We start from the raw sequence: 10,835 nt of genomic DNA, 5'->3' as shown, positions 1-10,835 counted from the left end.
TTGATTGCTCCATGCTATATTATCTATTATTTTGGACTATATTGGGCTTTATTTTCCACTTTTATATTATTTTTGGGACTAACCTATTAACCGGAGGCCCAGCGCAGAATTGCTATTTTTTTGCCTATTTCAGTGTTTCGGAGAAACAGAATATCAAACGGAGTCCAAACGGAATAAAACCTTCGGGAACGTGATTTTCTCACCGAACGTGATCCAGGAGGCTTGGACCCTACTCCAAGGAGTCAAACAAGAGGTCACGAGGGTGGGGGGCGCGCCCCCCTAGGGCGCGCCCCCTGCCTCGTGGGCCCCTCGGTGCTCCACCGACGTACTCCTTCCTCTTATATATACCTACGTACCCCCAATGATCAGAACAGGAGCCAAAAACCTAATTCCACCGCCGCAACTTTCTGTATCCACGAGATCCCATCTTGGGGCCTATTCCGGAGCTCCGCCGGAAGAGGGCCGTCGTCACGGAGGGCTTCTACATCATCCTAGCCCCTCCGATGAAGTGTGAGTAGTTTACCTCAGACCTTCGGGTCCATAGTTAGCAGCTAGATGGCTTCTTCTCTCTTTTTAGATCTCAATACAAAGTACCGATGAATTGTGGATTTATGATCAAGTCTATCTATGAATAATATTTGAATCTTTTCTGAATTCTTTTATGTATGATTGGTTATCTTTGCAAGTCTCTTCGAATTATCCATTTGGTTTGGCCAACTAGATTGGTAGTTCTTGCCATGGGAGAAGTGCTTAGCTTTGGGTTCGATCTTGCGGTGTCCTTTCCCAGTGACAGAAGGGGCAGCAAGGCACGTATTGCATCGTTACCATCAAGGATAACAAGATGGGGTTTTATTTCATATTGCATGAATTTATCTCTCTACATCATGTAATCTTGCTTAAGGCGTTACTCTGTTTTTAACTTAATACTCTAGATGCATGTTGGATAGCGGTCGATGAGTGGAGTAATAGTAGTAGATGCAGAATGGTTTCGGTCTACTTGTCACGGACGTGATGCCTATATGCATGATCATGCCTAGATGTTCTCATAACCATGCTCAATTCTGTCAATTGCTCAACAGTAATTTGTTCACCCACCGTAGAATACTTATGCTCTTGAGAGAAGCCACTAGTGAAACCTATGGCCCCCGGGTCTATTCTCATCATATCAATCTCCATCACTTTAATCTTGTTTTGCTTTTTTACTTTGCCTTTACTTTTTACTTTGCATCTTTATACCAAAAATACCAAAAATATTATATCTATCAGATCTCACTCTCGTAAGTGACCGTGAAAGGATTGACAACCCCTAATCGCGTTGGTTGCGAGTAGCTATCGTTTTGTGCAGGTACGAGGGACTTGAGCATGGCCTCCTACTGGATTGATACCTTGGTTCTCAAAAACTGAGGGAAATACTTACGCTACTCGGCTACATCATCCCTTCCTCTTCGGGGAAAACCAACGCAAGCTCAAGACGTAGCAAGAAGGATTCCTGGCGCCGTTGCCGGGGAGTCTACGCAAAAAGTCAACATACCAAGTACCCATCACAATCCCTATCTCTCGCATTACATTATTTGCCATTTGCCTCTCGTTTTCCTCTCCCCCACTTCACCCTTGCCATTTTATTCGCCCTCTCTCTCTATCCTCCCTCTCTATTTGCCTCTTTTGCCCGCTTGCTTTTTGTGTGCTCGTGTGTTAGATTGCTTGTTTGTCGCGATGGCTCCAGACACTACCAAATTGTGTGACTTCACCAATACCAATAATAATGATTTCCTTAGCACTCCGATTGCTCCTATTACCGATGCTGAATCTTGTGAAATCAATGTTGCTTTGTTGATTCTTGTTATGAAAGATCAATTCGCTGGCCTTCCTAGCGAAGATGCCGCTACTCATCTGAATAGATTCGTTGATTTATGTGATATGCAAAAGAAAAAAGATGTCGATAATGATGTCGTTAAATTGAAGCTATTTCCTTTTTCGCTTAGAGATCGTGCTAAAGCTTGGTTTTCGTCTTTGCCTAAAAATAGTATTGATTCATGGAACAAGTGCAAAGATGCTTTTATCTCTAAGTATTTCCATCCTGCTAAGATCATCTCTCTTAGAAACGATATTATGAACTTTAAACAACTTGATCATGAACATGTTGCACAATCTTGGGAGAGAATGAAATTAATGATACGTAATTTCCCTACTCATGGTTTGAATTTGTGGATGATCATACAAATTTTTTATGCCGGATTGAATTTTGCTTCTAGAAATCTTTTAGATTCGGCCGCGGGAGGCACTTTTATGGAAATCACTTTAGGAGATGCTACTAAACTCCTAGATAATATTATGGTTAATTATTCTCAATGGCATACTGAAAGATCTTCTAATAAAAAAGTGCATGCGATAGAAGAAATCAATGTGTTGAGTGGAAAGATGGATGAACTTATGAAATTATTTGCTACTAAGAGTGTTTCTTCTGATCCTAATGATATGCCTTTATCTACTTTGATTGAGAATAACAATGAATCTATGGATGTGAATTTTGTTGGTAGGAATAATTTTGGTAACAACGCTTATAGAGGGAATTTTAACCCTAGGCCATATCCTAGTAATCCTTCTAATAATTATGGGAATTCCTACAACAAATCTTATGGAAATTATAATAAGATGCCCTCTGAATTTTAGAATAGTGTTAAAGAGTTTATGAATTCACAAAAGAATGTTAATGCTTTGCTTGAAGAGAAATTGCTTAAAGTTGATGATTTGGCTAGGAACGTTGATAGAATTTCTCTTGAGATTGATTCTTTAAAGGTTAGATCTATTCCTCCTAAGCATGATAGCAATGAGTCTCTCAAAGCCATGAGAATTTCCATTGATGAGTGCAAGGAAAGAACCGCTACGATGCGTGCTTCCAAAGATGCCTTTATTAAAGCGTGTTCCTCCAATTCCTATGAAAATCAAGATGAAGATCTAAAAGTTATTGATGTGTCCCCTATTAAATCTTTGTTTTGCAATATGAATCTTGATGAAACTGAATATGATCTTCCTTTACCTAGAAGGCATTCTAAAAATTCAGAGTATTTAGATCTTAATGATGAAATTGATGAAAGTGGGATTGAAAGAGATAAAAATCTAGATGTTGCTAAACCCACTATATTGGATTTCAAGGAATTTAATTATGAAAGTTGTTCTTTAATTGATTGTATTTCCTTGTTGCAATCCGTGCTAAATTCTCCACATGCTTATAGTCAACATAAAGCCTTCACCGAACATATTGTTGATGCCTTGATGCAATCTTATGAAGAAAAACTTGAGTTGAAAGTTTCTATCCCTAGAAAACTCTATGATGAGTGGGAACCAACTATTAATATTAAAATTAAAGATCACGAGTTTTATGTTTTGTGTGATTTGGGCGCTAGTGTCTCTACTATTCCCAAGACTTTGTGTGATTTACTAGATTTCTGCAATTTTGATAATTGCTCTCTAAACTTGCATCTTGCGGATTCCACTATCAAGAAACCGATGGGAAGGATTAATGACGTTCTTATTGTTGCAAATAGGAATTATGTGCCCGTATATTTCATTGTTCTTGATATAGATTGCAATCCTTCTTGCCCTATTATTTTGGTAGACCTTTCCTTAGAACGGTTGGTGCGATTATTGATATGAAGGAAGGGAATATTATATTTCAATTTCCATTAAAAAAAGGGCATGGAACACTTTCCAAGAAATAAAATAAAATTGCCATATGAAACTATCATGAGAGCTACTTATGGATTGCCTACCAAAGATGGCAATACCTAGATCTATCCTCGCTTTTATGCCTAGCTAGGGGCGTTAAACGATAGCGCTTGTTGGGAGGCAACCCAATTTTATTTTTATCCCTTGCTTTTTCTCCTGCTTAGTAATAAATAAATTATCTAGCCTCTGTTTTGGTTATGCTTTTGTGTTTAATTAGTGTTCGTGCCAAGTAGAACCGTTGGGAAGACTTGGGGAAAGTCTTGTTGAACTTGCTGTAAAAAACAGAAACTTTAGCGCTCACGAGAACTGCTTTCATTTTTAGTTGGAGAGCGCTATTTAGTTAATTCTTTTAGAATATGATTAATAGATAAATTCCTCACGTCCAGCAATTTATTTTAGAATTTTTGGGGTTCCAGATCTTGCGCTAGCTATAGATTACTACAGACTGTTCTGTTTTTGACAGATTCTGTTTTTCGTGTGTTGTTTGCTTATTTTGATGAATCCATGGTTAGTAAAATAGTTTATAATCCGTAGAGAAGTTGGAATACAGTAGGTTTAACACCAATATAAATAAATAATGAGTTCATTACAGTACCTTGAAGTGGTCTTTTGTTTTCTTTCGCTAACGGAGCTCATGAGTTTTCTACTTTAAGTTTTGTGTTGTGAAGTTTACAAGTTTTGGGTGAATTCTTTTGATGGATTATGGAACAAGGAGTGTCAAGAGCCTAAGCTTGGGGATGCCCATGGCACCCCCAAGATAATCCAAGGACACCAAAAAGTCAAAGCTTGGGGATGCCCCGGAAGGCATCCCCTCTTTCATCCACTTCCATCGGTAATTTACTTGGAGCTATATTTTTATTCACCAACATGATATGTGTTTTGCTTGGAGCGTCTTGTATTATTTGTGTCTTTGTGTCTTAGTATGCCACAATCATCCTTAATGTACACACCTTTTGAGAGAGCCATACATGAATTAAAATTTGATAGAATACTCTATGTGCTTCACTTATATCTTTTGAGCTAATTAGTTTTGCTCTATGTGCTTCACTTATATCTTTTGAGCTATGTAGTTTTGCTCTATGTGCTTCACTTATATCTTTTGAACTAATTAATTTTGATCTATGTGCTTCACTTATATCTTTTGAGCGTTATAATTTTGCTCTATGTGCTTCACTTAGACCTTTTAGAGCACGGTGGTGGATTTGTTTTAAAGAAACTATTGATCTCTCATGCTTCACTTAAATTATTTTGAGAGTCTTAATAGCATGGTAATTTGCTTAATAATAATATGCTTGGTATTCAAGATTTGTGAAACTTTCTTTTGAGTGTTGAATACTAAGAAAAGATTGAATCTTGATAATTGTTTTGAGATATGGAGGTGATAATATTAAAGTCATGCTAGTTGAGTAGTTGTGAATTTAAGGAGAAGCTCACGATCAGTCAATACCCTTGGATCTATGGCTTGAGGATGTTGCTTTGAAGCATTGGCGGCAGAGTCATGAGTGGCAGAGTCATCATTGGTGGTGTAAGATGCAGCTTTGCGTAACTGACCATCCAATGGACGAATGCCTTCATCAATAACAGCAGGTGCCTTGCCCTTCTCATCAGATGAGGAAATAGGTCACTTGAAGACTTCAATTGGGGGCAAATAGCTGACGTGATTCTGCAAATCAGCCTTGTAATTGATTGAAGACCTTGATCTGAGGAATCTCATAATCCAAGGAGCGTAAGGCTTCAACTCAAAAGGCGATAATGCAACATTTGCCAGAGTCCTCATGAAGAAATCATGATAGTTGATTGGAACTTGATACATCTCCAACGTATCTATAATTTTTGATTGCTCCATGCTATATTATCTATTATTTTGGACTATATTGGGCTTTATTTTCCACTTTTATATTATTTTTGGGACTAACCTATTAACCGGAGGCCCAGCGCAGAATTGCTATTTTTTTGCCTATTTCAGTGTTTCGGAGAAACAGAATATCAAACGGAGTCCAAACGGAATAAAACCTTCGGGAACGTGATTTTCTCACCGAACGTGATCCAGGAGGCTTGGACCCTACTCCAAGGAGTCAAACAAGAGGTCACGAGGGTGGGGGGCGCGCCCCCCTAGGGCGCGCCCCCTGCCTCGTGGGCCCCTCGGTGCTCCACCGACGTACTCCTTCCTCTTATATATACCTACGTACCCCCAATGATCAGAACAGGAGCCAAAAACCTAATTCCACCGCCGCAACTTTCTGTATCCACGAGATCCCATCTTGGGGCCTATTCCGGAGCTCCGCCGGAAGAGGGCCGTCGTCACGGAGGGCTTCTACATCATCCTAGCCCCTCCGATGAAGTGTGAGTAGTTTACCTCAGACCTTCGGGTCCATAGTTAGCAGCTAGATGGCTTCTTCTCTCTTTTTAGATCTCAATACAAAGTACCGATGAATTGTGGGTTTATGATCAAGTCTATCTATGAATAATATTTGAATCTTTTCTGAATTCTTTTATGTATGATTGGTTATCTTTGCAAGTCTCTTCGAATTATCCATTTGGTTTGGCCAACTAGATTGGTAGTTCTTGCCATGGGAGAAGTGCTTAGCTTTGGGTTCGATCTTGCGGTGTCCTTTCCCAGTGACAGAAGGGGCAGCAAGGCACGTATTGCATCGTTGCCATCGAGGATAACAAGATGGGGTTTATTTCATATTGCATGAATTTATCTCTCTACATCATGTCATCTTGCTTAAGGCGTTACTCTGTTTTTAACTTAATACTCTAGATGCATGCTGGATAGCGGTCGATGAGTGGAGTAATAGTAGTAGATGCAGAATCGTTTCGGTCTACTTGTCACGGACGTGATGCCTATATACATGATCATGCCTAGATATTCTCATAACTATGCTCAATTCTGTCAATTGCTCAACAGTAATTTGTTCACCCACCGTAGAATACTTATGCTCTTGAGAGAAGCCACTAGTGAAACCTATGGCCCCCGGGTCTATTCTCATCATATCAATCTCCATCACTTTAATCTTGTTTTGCTTTTTTACTTTGCCTTTACTTTTTACTTTGCATCTTTATACCAAAAATACCAAAAATATCTATCAGATCTTACTCTCGTAAGTGACCGTGAAGGGATTGACAACCCCTAATCACGTTGGTTGCGAGTAGCTATCATTTTGTGCAGGTACGAGGGACTCGAGTGTGGCCTCCTACTGGATTGATACCTTGGTTCTCAAAAACTGAGGGAAATACTTACGCTACTCTGCTGCATCATCCCTTCCTCTTCGGGGAAAACCAACGCAAGCTCAAGACGTAGTAGAACTCAATGGATGATATTGAAAAGCAGATTCTTCATGATGCCAACGACCACTTATTCATTCGAGTCGTGGCCTTTGATTGGACTCAACGTCTTGGTCAGAATGCGATAGACAGTCCGTGGCACATATATCAACTCTTTCACGAGGAATTTGGTCCTTGGGGCTTGACCAGGCTTCAGCTGTTTCATCAGCACTTTCATGTAGTGATCTGAAAGCTCAGGTTCATGATAGATTAGCTGCGCACCTTCAAGGGGAGGACTAACAGGCAAGGCATGAAGCAATTCAGAGGCCGGTGCTTTGAAGTGAGTGCTATCGGTCATCCAGTACAACACCCAATAAGTCACATCTTCAGCATTTCCTGTGATGTGCAGTGTCGCGTAGAACTGATGAATTTGTTCTTCATTCCAGTCTATAATGTCGATGCAGAAGTTGAGCAGCCTAGCACTACAAGAAATATGTCAACTTATGACCACCACTATTGGTCACTGAATGGTCACAAATTTCCATTTATGACCTTTTTGTGACCAAAAACATAAGGTCAAAAGCTGGGCGTCGTAAACTGACTATAGCGACCTTTAACAAAAGGTCGTTGATCCTGTGACCTTCTGTTTTGGTCGCTAGCTCTCTCCCCAGGCCATGTCGGATCCGACGTGGCAATCTGACGTGGCAAAATTGCGACCAATTGAAAAGGTCGCTGATAAGATTCAGCCCGGTCCAATTCGGTGTCTATATGGGCCGAGCCCAACAATTCAGCCCATTTAATGTTATTTTTCTTTTCAATTCTGGTCAGATACATGGGCCTGGCCCAACAATTCAACATTTTTATTTTCTGGGCCATTACTTTTAGTTTTCTATTTTCAGCCATATTATTTTTGTGCTGGTCCCACTTGTCAGATTGGTCCCACTTGTCATGCTGATATCACAATTGCACCCACATGTCAGAAATTTGAAAATTTGTCAAACAATTCTCATAAATATGTCCCCCTGGTCAGGTTTCCATTTCATAGTATTGAAGTTATATACACAATCAATATTTCAAACAGACTAGAGCGAATGAAATTCATCCAAAACAACACTAAATATTACAATACATTATATGCTACTCTGACTAATATTACACTCTGCCTGATATTACAATACATAATATGCTACTCTTGCTGATAGGCTTCACGACTTCGCACTTCATACTTCACCTATGAAAAAAAAGAAGAATAAGAACCTGTAGGCAGCATCAAACATAGCTTATAAGCAAGAATTGACAATAAGCTCAATTTAACAAAAAAAGATTTTGATATATTTTTACAGTTCACAAGGTCAGCTGACTATTAACGGCTTTCCCATAGATTACAAACAATTATGTGTACAAGGCAATTCAACATTTAAGTTGGAAGGTGTTCATTAGCAAAATAGAAATGGCAATACACAACTAAATTGGCTATTAATACAGCAAGCATGACATGACAATAGCTGCTTGATAGATTTTATTAAACATGTATGAAGCAGTAGCACACATAGACAACAACAATATATATGAAGGATTATAGATTGCATAACTGGTCAACTAATCTTCCATCTATATTTCTATCAGCAGCACACTAGATAGGCCACACATTTATTCCTACAGTACAGTGAGGTAAAAACAGATTATGGTGCCTGCCAAGTGAGGTAAAAACAGATTATCAACAGCACACTAGATAGGCCACACATCTATATTTCTATCAGCAGCACACTAGATAGGCCACACATCTATATTTCTATCAGCAGCACACTAGATAGGCCACACATCTATATTTCTATCAGCAGCACACTAGATAGGCCACACATTTATTACATTGACATGGTGGTGGCTGGCTAGCAATCATGGCTGCTAGCTCATGCTGCCAGTGTGCGTGCACATCTCCCTGCTGGAACCAACCCATGGGGCCCTAATCGAGTATCACCGGATAGAACTAGACAACAGATACAAAATGTTCTCAAAAAGACAGAACATTAACTAGTGTGTGCAGTACAGTGTGCCTAATGATTTAGTCTGCAGGGTTTAGATGCTACTAGTACACATGAATCCAACCACTTTGCTTCTACACAGTCATCAGGCTGTAGGGTCTCGTGACTTTTGTTCATCAGTCCAACATCCTATTTACACTAAAACCAGCGCTACAGCAATAATAATCACAGGGAAGCCGATTTGGTTACCTGTTGGCGCAGCCACGGCCCCAGCCCTGCAGCACCTCCATGAACTCCTTGGTGCCCGAGCCCGCGATGGTGCCCAGGTTGTTCACATGGTCTGCCACTTCAAAACAATCATCAGAGAAAATAGGTCTTTCCATAGAGGAGAAAGCATAGACTCGATCATCGGCCTTGTGCCAAATCCCCCAAGCCTTCCCGTGACGGCCTTCACAACAATGACCTGCAAGCAAAACACACCAAAAACTAAGTCACACATGCATGCTACTAATCCACTATCATGTAGTTGTTTGGTTATTATTTTAGATTAATATGAATAATTCAATATGTATTATTTGTTTTAAAAAATGAAGTAAATATGTTATGCTAGAATATTGTTTCAAACAAATATATTAAAATGTTAAATTTAACATGCTAGAAAATTAAAGTAGAGTGCCCAACACACACAGTGTAAGTAAGACTAGCATATAGTAGTTTGTCTTGTACAGAATGCTTCTAATCTAAGTAAGCATGAGAGTGTACGTGTTGGAGCTTTGTCATGCATGCAAATATTTTATGAGGAGAACTAGATATATGTATGTGACCATTAGAATGCATACGTGTGTAGGGGAGCTCCCTCGGCATCGCTGCTATCGTGTTTGACCAATGAAACAAAAGGTTACAGGGAGCTTTATTGTAATTGTCATGCTTTGTTGTAACTGGATTCACTATTTAGTCACAGGAATACAACACAGTTCAAGAAATACTCCACCAAAGACAAATCATAAATTAAAGTACTGCAAGCAAGAAGAGATACGAAGAGGGAACTACTGCTTGCAAGTCCCAACTTAACAACAGTTATCATCAATTTAGTTAATCGAAGATGCTACTCTAACTACTCCATTTTCCAAGATGCCACTGTAACTATCAGTACCGGAGTAATCGAATGTGTTGCAAGATGCTACTCTAACCAGATGCTCCAAGTTGATACTCCAAGATACTGCAAGCAGGATACTGCAAGCAAGTTCATACTCCCACAAGAAGAGAATTCAGACAAGAATCTGTTCCACACACACTGTTCATTCGAGCCTGTGCTCTCTTCAAAACTTGAAACAGTACCACGCGGACGTCCAACCAGCGGTAGAGAGGTCAGCCATAGCACAATAGACCTAGAGCTACAACCTGACAGTAACAATAACCGCACAACACAGCCATTCCTCACGCATGTGACTGAAAAAGTAATAGAAATTCGTTTAACGGTGCTCTGTTAGGCGTACCTCTCGCCTAAGCTACTCATCTGTGTCATCGCCATCTGCCAACTGCTGGTTCGACAATGTGCTCTCTACAAAACCTGAAACAACACCACACAGACATCCAACCAGTGGCAGAGAGGTCAACCACAGGTACACATCACACCAAACCAATACTGCGAAATCACAAATCTGACCGAGAAATCCAGGGCACTTTTCTCTTCGTCCGAGGCCGGGAGCGCCTCCCCTGTCCAGTCCTTGGGCACGAGCGGATCCTACACACACACGAACGCACCAAAAAATAAAAACATCACCGCCTGGGATCGAAGAACAAAGGAACAGAGGAGCCGGACGCGAGGGAGAGGGAGAGGGAGAGGTAGGGTTGGCTTAC

Source organism: Triticum urartu, chromosome 2 (assembly GCF_003073215.2).
Source record: "Triticum urartu cultivar G1812 chromosome 2, Tu2.1, whole genome shotgun sequence".
NCBI classification, from domain to species: domain Eukaryota; kingdom Viridiplantae; phylum Streptophyta; class Magnoliopsida; order Poales; family Poaceae; genus Triticum; species Triticum urartu.
Note: the sequence above shows the minus strand (reverse complement) of the source record.